Here is a 14,894-nt window from a genome sequence, read left to right on the forward strand (position 1 = left end):
TTCTTTAGCATTGCCTTTCTTTGGGATCGGAATGAAAACTGACCTTTTCCAGTCTTGTGGCCATTGCTGAGTTTTCCAAATTTGCTGGCATACTGAGTGCAGCACTTTCACAGCATCATCTTTCAGGATTTGAAATAGCTCAACTGGAATTACATCACCTCCACTAGCTTTGTTTGTAGTCATGCTTCCTAAGGCCCACTTGACTTCACATTACAGGATGTCTGGCTCTAGGTGAGTGATCACACCATCGTGATTATCTTGGTCGTGAAGATCTTTTTTGTACAGTTCTTCTGTGCATTCTTGCCACCTCTTCTTAATTTCTTCTGCTTCTGTCAGGTCCATACCATTTCTGTCCTTTACTGAGTCCAACTGTGCAATAAATGTTCCCTTGGTATCTTTAATTTTCTTGAAGACATCTCTAGTCTTTCCCATTCTATTGTTTTCCTCTATTTCTTTGCAGTGATCACTGAGGAAGCTTTCTTATCTCTCCTTGCTATTCTTTGGAACTCTGCATTCAAATGGGTATATCTTTCCTTTTCTGCTTTGCTTTTTGCTTCTTTTCACAGCTATTTGTAAGGCCTCCTCACACAGCCACTTTGCCTTTTTGCATTTTTTTTTTCCCTTGGGGATGGTCGTGCTCCCTGTCTCCTATACAATGTCACGAACCTCAGTCCATAGTTCATCAGGCACTTTGTCTATCAGATCTAGTCCCTTAAATCTATTTCTCACTTCCACTGTATAATCATAAGGGATTTGATTTAGGTCATACCTGAATGGTCTGGTGGTTTTCCCTACTTTCTTCAATTTAAGTCTGAATTTGGCAATAAGGAGTTCATGATCTGAACCACAGTCAGCTCCCGGTCTTGTTTTTGCTGACTATACAGAGCTTCTCCATCTTTGGCGCAAAGAATATAATCAATTTGATTTCAGTGTTGACCATCTGGTGATGTCCATGTGTAGAGTCTTCTCTTGTGTTATTGGAAGAGGGTGTTTGCTATGACCAGTGTGTTCTCTTGGCAAAACTCTATTAGCCTTTGCCCTTTACTCCAAGGCCAAATTTGCCTGTTACTCCAGGTGTTTCTTCACTTCCTACTTTTGGATTCCAGTCCTCTATAAGGAAAAGGACATCTTTTTTGGATGTTAATTCTAGAAGGTCTTGTAGGTCTTCAGAGAACAGTTCAACTTCAGCTTCTTCAGCATTACTGGTCAGGGCATAGACTTGGATTACCGTGATAGTGAATGGTTTTCCTTGGAAACGAACAGAGGTCATTCTGTCGTTTTTGAGACTGCATCCAAGTACTGCATTTCGGACTCTTTTGTTGACTGTGATGGCTATTCGATTTCTTCTAAGGGATTCTTGCCCACAGTAGTAGATATAATGGTTATCTGTGTTAAATGCACCCATTCCAGTCCATTTTAGTTCGCTGATTCCTAAAATGTTGACGTTCACTCTTGCCATCTCCTGTTTGATCAACTGCAATTTGCCTTGATTCATGGACCTAACATTCCAGGTTCCTATGCAATATTGCTCTTTACAGCATCAGATCTTGCTTCCATCACCAGTCACATTCACAACTGGGTGTTGTTTTTGCTATGGCTCTGTCTCTTCATTATTTCTGGAGTTATTTCTCCACTGATCTCCAGTAGCACCTACTGACCTGGGGAGTTCATCTTTCAGTGTCCTATCTTTTTGTCTTTTCATATTGTTCATGGGGTTCTCAAGGCAGGAATACTGAAGTGGTTTGCCATTCCTTTCTCCAGTGGACCACATTTTGTCAGAACTCTCCACCATGACCCGTTCGTCTTGGGTGGCCCTACACGGCATGGCTCATAGTTTCACTGAGTTAGACAAGGCTATGGTCCATGCGATACCTTAATATTAACTGATGTTAAATATGCTTTCACTTGTAAACCTTGTTAATACTTTCTGAGGGACAGAAGGGGATATAAGGAAAGTTTCAGTTGCCACAATTTGTCCTTAACTTTAACTTGTTAGACAAATATTTCTGGAGTTCCTACTGTGTGTCAGATACAGGTATAAATATTCTTTTACTATAGGGCCTTAATCATGGATGTTTCACAGGCACCTATCACAAGCAACTTCTGTTTTAATAGTGTGGTAAATGAGACTCAAGTGATGAACAAATAAACAAGTAGTAGACGGACAAGGTAATTTCAGAGCACGATAATCACTACGGAGAAAACAGAAAAGAATTATTATCACATACTATGCAGTTGTTTACAAATGCGGAGATTTCTTATCAGCAGAGTCAAGTGACACCATCAGCATGGCTTGGTGGTAAAGAAGGTATCTCTGTAGGCAGATTTGTTGGGCTCACAACCCTGCCTCCCTCACTCCCTATGTGGCTCTGAACAAATTATTTAACCTTCCCCGGCTCCTCTTTCCCATGCTCTTAACAGTATCTATCCTGCATGAGGTGAATCAAAGATTACAGAGTTGGTATGTGAAGTGTTTGGTGCTATGCCTGGCAACCCAGGAAGCGGTTGGTAACTGTTAGTAAACATTATCATTGGTCATGTTAAGAAAACTTAGAGACCAGAAAAACAAGCAGCAGTTCAAAAATTATAAGAAAATTTTTGTTTACTTGCTTGCTGGTTTTTAAACATTGAAAAATGTAGTAGTATTTGCTTCCTGTAAAAGTCTCAAGCAATATTCAAGTTGTATTAAGTGAAAAGTGAAAGCCTGCCATGTTTTCATTTGCCTTCCAATACTGGTTCAGTATTGGATCAATAGTTCACACAGTTACTGACATTTGTATTTATTTGGTAAACCACCTTTGCCCATTTTTCTAATAGAGTATTGGTCTGTTTCTTTTCTGTAGCTACTCCTTCATACTAGGATGATATTATTAACCCTTTCCTGACATACTGTTGCAAAAATTTGCAGTTCATCATCTAGTTTTGCTTATATTATCTTTTCAAGCAGTCACATTTTATGCAACCTTTTCCTTCTTGATTTTGGCCATGTGTAATGCTTTACCTTAAATAAAGATGAGTGAACTATCTGATAAGATCTGCAAGTTAATAAACATTTTTACATTTTTTAATGTTTAAAAAAATAAGAGTACTATTTCATGATATGAAAACTATATGAAATTCAAACTCCAGTGTCCACAAATAATATCAAATGCAGTTGTACTCATTCATTTACATGTTGGCTATGTATGGCTAGCTTCATCATTACAACAGCAGAATCAAGTAGTTCCTTGTATATGTGGTGCTCAGAGCTTCACACTGCTGTTCAGTGTACCACAAATCACAGTGACCAAGTTACAAGTCAACAGCATTTTGAGTGTCACACACCCATATTGGCATACTGTGATAGTTTTTTTTTTTCTTTTTTTAATTACCAGTACATAGCTGTCAAGTTAAAACGAGAAAAGAGAAAAGTTGACTCTTTTCAACGTGCAGTGGACAGTGTGGATTATTTTGCTATCAAGTCAGATAAGAAAACATTGTTTATTATGCAATGACACTACAGCTTGTGGTAGAAGAAGTCAATATATATAAACATTACCAGACTAAGTAGTCATCTCAATATTCCCAATTAACAGGAAAGCAACGGTCAAAAAAAGTAGAAAATCTGAAGTAGAATATCTCATCACAGCAGAATTTCTGGAAGAAAGAAAGGGAAGGAGTATATAAAAAAAAAAATTACGCTGCAACAAAAGTAAATTTCCAAGAAGCTCATTAATTAGCCAAGCAAGGAAAGTAATTTTCTAATTTTGAGTGAGTAAAAAGCACCTAGGAGTTCCCTGGTGGTCTGGTGGTTAGGATTCTGTGCTTCCACTGCTGGGGTCCTGGTTTGATTCCTGGTCGGGAAACTAAGGTTCTGCAAGCCAACTGGCATGACCAAAAATAAAAGCAAAATAAAATAATAATGCTTGACTGCCGGAGCTCAAGAAATGTATTCAGAGAAACTAAGCTTGAGATTATTATTAGCCTTTCAGCAAAACCAGCTGCTCCAAAGGTTGAAGACAATGGGAATAAAATTTGTCATCTTTTTTTAAGGCAAATGATTTCAAGTAAATTATCCTGTCCGTTGATGAATTAGATGTTACTAATACAGCTCAGTTGCTGTTGTTTACTCAAGGAATTAATGCCAAGTTTAAAGTATTTGAAGAATTAGCTTCTGTTAATAGTCTGTGTGGTGAGAAACTAAGAAAATACTAATTTGGAACAAGCTGAAATAGAAAGATGAGTTATAACTGATGATGTTTGTAAAAATATATATGGAGTAGAAAAAGGCTTAGTTGCATAACTTAGAAAGCTTGTGAAGATATAAGGTGGTTGTTTATTATTTTTCATCAGCAGGTACTCTGGAAAATATCTAAATTTATCATGTTACTCGGAGAAGGCAATGGCACCCCACTCCAGTACTCTTGCCTGGAAAATCCCATGGATGGAGGAGCCTGGTGGGCTGCAGTCCACGGGGTCGCTAAGAGTCGGACACGACTGAGCAACTTCACTTTCACTTTTCACTTGCATGCATTAGAGAAGGAAATGGCAACCCACTCCAGTGTTCTTGCCTGGAGAATCCCAGGGACGGGGGAGCCTGGTGGGCTGCCGTCTATGGGGTCGTAGTGACTGAAGTGACTTTGCAGCAGCAGCAGCATGTTACTGAAGGAACCAATAGTGTCAATGGTGAACCTAATTCGCTATCATGGGCTAAATCACAGTCAGCAACAGAAGCAGCATAACCTGTCTTGCCTGCTCATGTAGTTATGGCTTAGCAACTGTAAAGTTTTACTGTGATAAAATTTTTTTAAAGCTCGGGGCTGAGATTCCAGTTTCAGAACACTAAGACCTTTTCAGTCACTATTATCACTGATGGCTTTGAAACTTAGCTTCTGTTGCAGGTTTTATAATATTTAATAAAATCAACCTAACATTATAGGGCAGAACTGGACTTACATATGAAATCTAAACTGTAGTTAATTCATTTAGACAAAAACTATTATTCAAATCGTAAGTAATGTCAAGCTGTTTTATATACTTCCAGTGCTGTCAAAAAGTTAAAACAAAAAGTGAGATCTCAATTCTCAATAAATTTGCAGTGAATACATATTTTAGATTAAATTATAATTTTGGAAGCATTTTTAAGACTTTAAGGCAAGTGCAAAGAATATTTCCATGTCTCAAAATCTATTTAACAGTGCAATTATGGCACTCACATCTAACCTTCAATTGGAAGTAATTAATCTACAATGCAATGATACACTAAAAGGCAAATACTAAGAGAAAACTACAATATAATTCTACAAATGTTTCCCAATGGATTAATATGCTCAATTAAAACCATACGCTTGTGGGCTGATTTCAATTGGCTATATATCTGTGTGAAGATATTTCCAAAGATGAAATTTGTAAAATCTCATTATAGATCAGCAATAAGAGATGAACATTTGCAATCAATTCTGATGACAGGAAACACTAACTCTGAACCCCAATTAAGAAAATGTATCACCATTTTTCTCATTAGCGTACATATATTACAAAAAGTGTACTCAGTAGTAACAGTAATTATCATTACTATTACTATATTTGAATTTCATCAGTAATAAATTTGTGGAAATGTATTTTCTCTCTGGTTATAAAGTACCCACATAAGAGCCTCAATTTTGCTTTTTGGACTGCAAAATCTAGAATGTTTACTCTCTGGCTCTTCATAGAAATTGTCTGATGACCACAGAAATTGTCTAATGTCTATGAAGACAACAGTCCTCACAGACATCAAGGCAGAAAGGTTTTCTTTAGCCTAAGCATATAAAAGCACTACGTCTATTTCTTCCAGGGACAGGTAAAAACTTTTATCCAACACAAACAGGACCCAGGCCTGGTTGGTTACATGAAAAAACACAGTAAACCAGGTCATCAAAATAAATATATATATATATGTAACTTAAATATTTTTTACTTAAACCCATTTACTTTCATACACAGCATTTTCTTTAAGTACAGATATGCTAATTAATGCTTCACATCTTCTTTCCTGCATAGATCATCATGTCCCTAATACATATCTATGATTTTAATTTCAATAACTTAGACATCTGTGAAACAATTGAGCACAGAAGGATTAGTAAGACTTTTATGGTTCTTTCCCTTAATCTTTTAAAGGATTAAGTGCCCAAAACTAGTAAGAAAGTGGGGGACTAGTAAGAAAAAGGGAGGAAGGGACTCATATGTATCCAATTCTTTCAGGATCTTCAACTTAACTTTCTTAAAAACAACTCTTTTTATATATTTCATTGGTTTATATAATATTTAATTAGGTTACAATAAATGTAACTGGCAGGTTTAGAACACACTGATCCCTGAAAGTATAAATTCAACTACTGACTGCAGAAGGCAAGGTATACTAGAGAGTAGTCTATCAGCCATGAGTGTTTGGATTATTTTAAGAACCACTCAGTATATTCTAAAGAATGAAAAGTGTAACTGGGAATTCCTTGGTGGTCCACTATAGGGGGCACAAGTCCTAACGTGGTTGAGGAACTAAGATTCTGCATGCTGCGTGGCACAGTCAAGAAAAAAAAAAAAAAAAGTCTAGTTAATTCAGTATTATGCATACTGATTTAGCATATTAAAAAACAGAGACATTACTTTGCCAACAAAGGTCCATCTAGTCAAGCCTATGGTTTTTCCAGTAGTCACGTATGGATGCGAGAGTTGGGACTATAAAGAAAGCCGAGCGCAGAAGAATTGATGCTTTTGAACTGTGGTGTTGGAGGACTCTTGAGAGTCCTTTGGACTGCAAAGAGATCCAACCAGTCCATCCAAAAGGAGATCAGTCCTGGGTGTTCATTGGAAGGTCTGATGTTGAAGCTGAAACTCCAATACCTTGGCCACCTGATGCGAAGAGCTGACTCATTTGAAAAGACCCTGATACTGGGAAAGACTGAGGGCAGGAGAAGGGGATGACAGAGGATGAGATGGTTGGATGGCATCACCAACTCAATGGATATGAGTTTGAGTAGGCTCCAGGAGTCAGTGTTGGACAGGGAGGCCTGGTGTGCTGCAGCTCATGGGGTCGCAAAGAGTTGGATACAACTGAGCAACTGAACTGAACTGATGCATACTCTATAATTTCATGATTATTCGAGCATAGTCTAAATTAGCAATCTTTATATATTTTCCTCCAAAACAGCCTACTATTGCAGGACCACTCACTGAATACTCCATCCTTCTCATCCAGATTTTTTAAAATTTTTATTTATTTATTATTTATTATTGTGGCTGCACTGGATCTTCACTGTAGTGTACGGGCTCTGTGATGCAGCATGCAGGCTTTTCTCCAACTGCAGTGCACGGGATTCTGTTGTTGCAGAGCATAGGCCCAGCAGTTACAGCGTGTGGGCTCCCAATTTGTGGCATCTCGTTGATTTTTAAATGTTATTTTTATCACATTCTAAATTCCCAACATACCCAGGTCTGTTTCTGAACTTACTGTTCTGCTCTAAACACTTGTTTTGTCTATTTTAACACAAATGCCATGCTCCCTAAATACCTTTAACCTTCTGATATGTTACTATCTGGAGGGTCAAATGTCATATACCCTCCCCATTTCTACGGTCTTCCAACTACTGTTCTTTTTCAAAGTTTTTTCAACTACTGAATTCATCCTTCCAAATGAACCATGCATGCGATTTTTTAAGCTCTAGAAAAGGCTCACCCCACTGCTTATTGAATGTTATTTATCTCTTAAAAAATCCTTTATATTCTTTTAAAAAGTTTTCATTTTTTCACATTAATTTTACATATTTTTTATTAAGTTAATTTGTACTCTCCCGTATCACATAATTTTTTTAATTTAAAATTCTACTAGTGTAGCACCCCACTCCAGTATTCTTGCCTGGATAACCCCATGGATGGAGGAGCCTGGTGGGCTGTAGTCCATGGGGTCGCTAAGAGTCGGACACGACTGAGCGACTTCACTTTGACTTTTCACTTTCATGCATTGGAGAAGGAAATGGCAACCGCTCCAGTGTTCTTGCCTGGAGAATCCCAGGGACGGGGGAGTCTGGTGGGCTGCCATCTCTGGGGTCGCACAGAGTTGGACACGACTGAAGCGACTTAGCAGCAGCAGCAGCAGCATTTAACACAATTTTTAAAAATAATTTTATTTTTGACTGTGCTAGGTCTTCATTGCTGTGCAGGCTTTTCTCTAGTTGTGACGAGCAGAGGCTACTCTAGTTACAGTGTGCAGGCTTCTCCTTATAGTGGCCTCTAGAGCAGAGCATGGGCTCTAGAGTGGGCTTCAGTAGCTGCAGCATGCAGGCTCAGTAGCTACGGCTCCCAAGCTCTAGAGTACAGGCTGAGTAGTCATACTGCAAGGGCTTAGATGCTCCTCAGCATGTGGGATCCTCCTGGGTCAGGGCTGGAACTTTGTCTCCTATACTGGCAGGCAGATTCTTTACCACTAAACCACCAGGGAAGCTCTTTAACACAGTTTATAAAGAATTAAGTTTTATAAGAATAGGTCATTCTCACTTCTTCACCCTTCTCCATTCACACCCCTCCAAACAGAATGTTGTCTCATTCACCTTTGAAATCTTAGCACCTACCTAGTATGTAGCAATCAATCAAACAATTACTGTTTCCCAGACTGACAAATATCTTACTAAATGTTTAAAAGGAAGAAAAAAGCAGATGATTTACTCTGCTAAATCATAGGGATAGGGAGGAGATTCCTATATCCTCTATCACCTAGTTAACTTAAAAAGCAGTACATATGTCAAAAGGCATCATCCTTCCTTTTGGGGTCTTTCATAAATGAACTCAGTACAAATCATCTTTGAATTTAGTTATTTTTCAGCTTTTTTTTTTTTTTGTAAGGCATTTTTCTTTATTATTTTTCGGTTTATCTTAGTAATGCCAGAAAAATAACAGCCATTATTTTCACTTTATTTATTTTTTTTAATTTTTAATTTAATAATTTTAAAACCACCTGACAAAGATCCCACAAAAAAAGAAAACTACAGGCCAATATCACTGATGAACATAGATGCAAAAATCCTAAATAAAATTCTAGCAATCAGAATCCAACAACACATTAAAAAGATCATACACCATGACCAAGTGGGCTTTATCCCAGGGATGCAAGGATTCTTCAATATCCGCAAATCAATCAATGTAATACACCACATTAACAAATTTTTCAGCTTTTACAACCTCATCAATAATTCTATTCTTTATGTATAAATTGAATGGCCAATATTAGTTTCATACTTCTGATAAGTTAGGTATGCTACATAATTTAGCTCATTTACTCCCCACCACAACCCTGCTACTGCTGCTGCTAAGTCACTTCAGTCGTGAAGTGGATATTATGATGTCCCATTTTGCAGAGGGGAAACTGAGACAGAGAGATTAATCAATTTAGCAGATGGCTTCATAATCCACAAAATATTTTAAAGAATACATTATTTCATATTTTTATTTCATGAGTAAATAGCATTTAGTGGGTAAGTTGAAAATCTTGTGTGTGCTCCGTTGTGTCCGACTTTGTGACCCTTTGGACGAGCTGCCAGGCTCCTCTGTCCATGGGATTTTTCAGGCAAGAATACTGGAATGAGTTGCTATTTTCTTCTCCAGGGTATCTTCCTGACCCAGGGATCAAACCTGCATCTCGGATCCACCAAGGAAAGCCCTAAGTTGAAAACCTCCATTGCACTAAAAAAAAAAATGTTCAGCATATCTACAACTCTTCACATTTTAAATTCATAAAGCTAAAAGCAAAAAATAAAATCCTCAAATTATACTTAGGAATGTTTTAAACTATTCTTTAAAAGGACTAACCACAGCTTCCCTGGTGGCTTAGTGGTAAAAAATCCACCTGCCAATGCAGGAGACAGGGGTTTGATCCTGTCTGTATGTGGTCCAGGAAGATCCCACATACTGCAGAGTCCATGGGCCACAACTATTGAATCTGTGCTTTATAGTCGGAGAGTTGCAACTACTGAGCCCACCTGCCACAACTACTGAAGCCCACTCTAGAGCCCATGCTCTGCAAGAGAAGCCATGGCAATGAGAAGTCCAGGCACCACAACTAGAGAGTAGCCCCTGCTCGCTGTAACGAGAGAAAAGCCAGAGTAGCAAAAATACATAGCACAGACAAAAATAAACAAATAAAAATTATTTTTAAAAGGACTAAATATTAATAATTCTATACTTTATAGTTCTGCTTAAATTAGGCATACAAATCTCTCATTATCACTGTAGTTTTGTTTAGCAACTTGTTAATACTTAAAGTGAAAGTCGCTCAGTTGTGTTCGACTGCCTGCAACCTCATGGACTATATGGTCCATAGAATTCTCCAGGCCAGAATACTGGAGTGGGTAGCCTTTCCTTTCTCCAGGGGATCCTCCCAAACCGACCTGGGATCGAACCCAGGTCTCCAGAATTGCAGGCAGATTCTTTACCAGCTGAGCCACAAGGGAAGCCCAACAATACTGGAGTGGGTAGTTAGTACTTAACTGAATGGCATCTATTTGACAACATTCCCAACCCCCCTCTGGGATGACCTGGAATCATTTGGCCCCAATCTTCCCAAAACGAATTATTAAAGAATCTCATGCTTTTAAAAGAAAGGATCAGACCAATGGTGGCAGCTGCCAAGAATGAGTTTACTGCTTGGTTTCCATGACTACATCAATCTGAGACCAGTGTAAGAGAGAAGATGTATCCTTGGAAACCAACTCTTTGCTTCCCTCAATTAAGAAAAGGAGTGGAAAAAAAGAGCGAAAAGGCTTCAGAATAATTTAACTTGTGTTTAATGTGTTCACTGCGCATGATAATCAATGGCAAAAGTTCTGTCCCAATCAAATCTGTGAGAAAATTATATGATGTTAGTGGAAAACTCCAAACTGATTTTACAGAGGTTATCTTATGACCCATGAACAATTATTTTGGTTTCAGTCTTTAAAAAAAGATCACAATAGAAGCTCCACTAGTAAGAACTTCATAAATGATATCTAACTGGGAACAATATTTGGTAACCCTCAAGTGCACAACTGCATACTATCACCTGAACTCTCCACACACATCCATATACTCTAGAAGAGTCCTTTGTTTTAGGTGTCACAAATTGTGAAATTTCAAAATGGAAGTTTTTTTTTCCAAATTCAGGAAAAGACTGAATATATTTATGAAAATAACTATGCTTCGTAACATATGCTGCAAGTCCATTCATCTCAACTTCACTTCCTATGAAGTGCAAATGAGCTTCAGTGAAATATATTAAGTACAGCCTCACAGGTTTTCTTAAAACCAGGACCCTATTTCCCTGGAGCTATAAATATACTTCCTGTCATCAATAGCAATGGCTGGAGCAACCCCTCTGTTCAAAAGAACTAAAAATACATTTTTGTACATATCCTCTCTTTTCTACCCACCCACCATTCCAAGAGGAACTGACAGAGGGAAATGCAGAGCTGTGTAAAGTTCAGCTGAGAGCAATGCAGAGACTGCAATTTTCCTTTAAAAAAAAAAACAAAAACATGCTACCTTCAACTGAATATTGTTCAGGGGAGATAGTAATCACAGCTATTACAGAGTCAAAGTAAATTTTAATTCTTTTGGAGAAGTTATTTCTGATCACAAGTTATATTTAGTTACATTAACTGTTATTTGGGGACTGGTGTCATCTAAACCATGGTAACATAAATTCATGCATATGGACTATGATAAAGGCACTTATCCATATTTTCCCCTCACTCCTCTGCCTCCTGACTGACTTTAGTGCTTTTCCCATGTAACCCTGCATAACAGCTTGGTGCCTGCTCCCTCTGGGGAACTATGAGCAATGAACTTCCTTCAATGGCACTGACCTCTTCATGCCATCACTCAGTCATACTTATAAATTAAATCCTAGGTACATTTAAAAACACTATCCTATCTCTAACCTCTAACAGAGCCTAGGAGCAATGACATCTCAGAAGCAAAGAACACATCTGGTATTCAGATCTTATTTCCTAAATACATCCCCTAATAAAAGGAACCAGAGCTCCCTGATAGACATTGTTGATTTCGGACTGGGGCAGTGAAAGTACAAGATGAGCATGGAAAATCTTACTGTGTAAAAAGAAAAGTAAGTGATCAAAGAAGGATGGGGACATGAAAAAAGACCACAGGAGCCAGCCTGAAAGGGTGTCTATGGCCAAATCTAGCACAATATGAGCATCAAATAAATGGTAAATGAATAACATAGGAATCCAGGAGTTCATGTTGATACGTTTAAATGATTTTTAAAATAAATTTCTTTTCTGGCTGTACCGAAGTGTTACTAGCTTGGACTTTTCTCTTGTGGAGAGTAGGGGCTAATCTCTAGTTGCAGTGTGAGAGCTTCTCATTGTGGAGGCTTCTCTGCTTCAGCAGTTGCAGCATGCAGGCTCTAGAGCGCAGGCTCAAGAGTTGTGGTGCATGAACCTAACTGCTCTGCAGCACGTGGGATCTTCCCAGATCAGAGATGGAATCCATGATCTCTGGCACTGGCAGGCAGATTCTTTACCACTGAGCCACCAGGGAAGCTCCTAAATGATTTTAAAAGAGAAAAAAGAAACTTCCCTGGTGGTCCAGTGGTCAAGACTCCATTGCAGGGGGCATGGGTTCCATCCCTGGTCAGGGAACTAAGATCTCCCATGCCAGGCAGCAGGGTAAATACATAAATAAAAAGGGGTAGAGAAAGCTTTTTCTTACAGTGAAATGCCAAATGAACTCAAAAGGAGTGATGAAATTTTATAAATTTTATCATTTGGTAACACTATATTAATAACTGACTTAGGCACAGATCATCAATGAATGGGTGCTAAAACATAGTAGGTAAAAAGTGGATGAGAAATGAACTATTCATACAGCCTCAAAGTTATCATTTCACAAAAATGGATATTATTTACTTACTAGAAAAGGTAAAATATTTTTGAACTAACTGTAACTGAAGAGACATGATAACTAAATGCAAGACATGTTCCTAGATGGTTTCTGAACTGGAAATAAAAGGAGGAAAGGAAGAGGTTTTCCTGGTTTTCTTTCTAGAAGGGTTGCTGTTGCTGTTTATTCTCTAAGTCGTGTCCAATTCTCTGCAACCCAGAGAACGCAGACTGTAGCTTGCCAGCTCCTCTGTCCATGGGATCACCTAGGCAAGAATACTGGAGTGGGATGCCATTTCCTCCTGCAGGGGATCTTCAAAACCCAGGGATCAAACCCAAGTCTTTTGCTTGGCAGGTGGATTCTTTACCACCTGAGAAGCCCTTTTGGAGCGGAGAGTTGGGTTTTTGGTTAATCTTTTAGCTTTTTTTTTTGTTTTTGCTGTAAAAAACATAATTGGAAAATCAGTGAAATTTGAGAGGTATCTGTGAATTAAACAGTACTGTATCAATATTTATTTCCTGATTTTAACGAGTGTGCTATGATTAAACAGAAGAGTATCCTTGTTTTTAGGATATATATACAGATTTAAAAGTTACAGAGCCTTTTGTCTGCAACTTATTTCTTAAATGATTCAGAAAACTTGTATAGCTAGAAGGATATAGTGACAAAGATAAGGCAATTATAGTACAATGTTAATAATTTAACATTAATAATGTGGAGAACACACTCAGCCAAACAGCAAACAAATATTAAAGGACTAAAATCATACAGGTCAATCCTTTAACCACAATGCAGTTAAATCTATTAATCCATATTAAAAAACCTCACAGTTGAAAATTAAAAGACACACTTATAAATAACCCATGAATCAAAGAAGAAAACCACAATGGAAATTAGAAAATGGCCTTAACTGTTATTGAAAAAATTCCAACCAAAATACTAGTAATCTGATGCCATCAATGTGTAAGATAAAAAGATACTACTGTAGACACCATGATCAAATTGTGTTTCATTTAAAAACTCCCTTTTTAATTAATGAAAGGTAGGTGCCAAGGGCTAGAGGGAGGGAGAACTGGAACATACTGGTAAAAGAATACAGAGTTCTAGTTGGGAATGATGAAAAAGTCCTAGAAATGGATGGTGGTGGTGCTATCACAACAATCAATATGAATGTACACCAAACTGTAATAAAAATGGTATATTTTGTTATGTATATTTATAATAAAAATTACATGAGTCTAAAACAAAAAAATAAAACAATATTTTCTCATGAAGAGTTGATTAATGTAATTCATTATATTGACAATTTAAAGAAATATCATATGAACATTAAGAGATGCAGAAAAAGCATGATATACAATTCAACATCCACTTTACAACAAGGAAAAAAAGGGAAGTTCCTTAATCTGACAAACAGTGTCCACAGCCAAACTGCCCTAAAAGCACAGGGCAAGATTCAAAAAACTAATGCCAGATCAGATAACGTGGCATACCATATAAAATTCTGCATTCCTCTTTTAAAATTCTTTTAGAATTATTTGAAATGTAAAAGACAGAAAATGCAGTCATCTCTTCTGTGCTGATAAATACTGTTTTGATGTCAAGAACAATTACCTTAACAGAAAAGTGATTCTTTTAAGCAACTAACAAAAAAATTGGATCCAGATCAACTTTAAAATCAAAACCATTTAGAGCATCCAACAATTTTTTAATATTTAATTTTAATAAAATCCAACAATATTTTAATATTTATTTTTATTTATATTTGGCTGCACTGGGTCTTAGTTTCAGCATGTGGGGTCTACTAATAGTTCCCTGATTAGAAATCAAACCTGGTCCCCCTGCATTGGATCACCTGTGAAGCTCCCAACAGCCAACAATTCTAAAGAACAGAACAATTCTGTTTCTTGTTCAGTCACTCAGTTCTGTCTGACTCCTTGTGACCCCATGAACTGCAGCACACCAGGCTTCCCTGTCCTTCACCATATCCGAGAGCTTGCTCA

General features: G+C 37.6%; 1 protein-coding gene across 6 annotated transcripts in view; it reads right to left on the minus strand.

Moving 5' to 3' along the window:
• Positions 1-14,894, minus strand: part of PTPRA (protein tyrosine phosphatase receptor type A) — a 170,910-nt gene that overhangs the window by 130,580 nt on the left and 25,436 nt on the right. The window contains exon 1 of one of the 6 annotated variants that reach the window (XM_059892355.1): positions 3,539-3,617. The exons of 4 other annotated variants lie outside the window; for them this stretch is intronic. The gene's annotated coding sequence lies outside the window, so the exon portion shown is untranslated. Of the gene's footprint in view, positions 1-3,538; positions 3,618-14,894 lie in introns of those variants that run through there. One more of the 6 variants, XM_059892356.1, reaches the window with a different exon arrangement.

Source organism: Bos taurus, chromosome 13 (assembly GCF_002263795.3).
Source record: "Bos taurus isolate L1 Dominette 01449 registration number 42190680 breed Hereford chromosome 13, ARS-UCD2.0, whole genome shotgun sequence".
NCBI classification, from domain to species: domain Eukaryota; kingdom Metazoa; phylum Chordata; class Mammalia; order Artiodactyla; family Bovidae; genus Bos; species Bos taurus.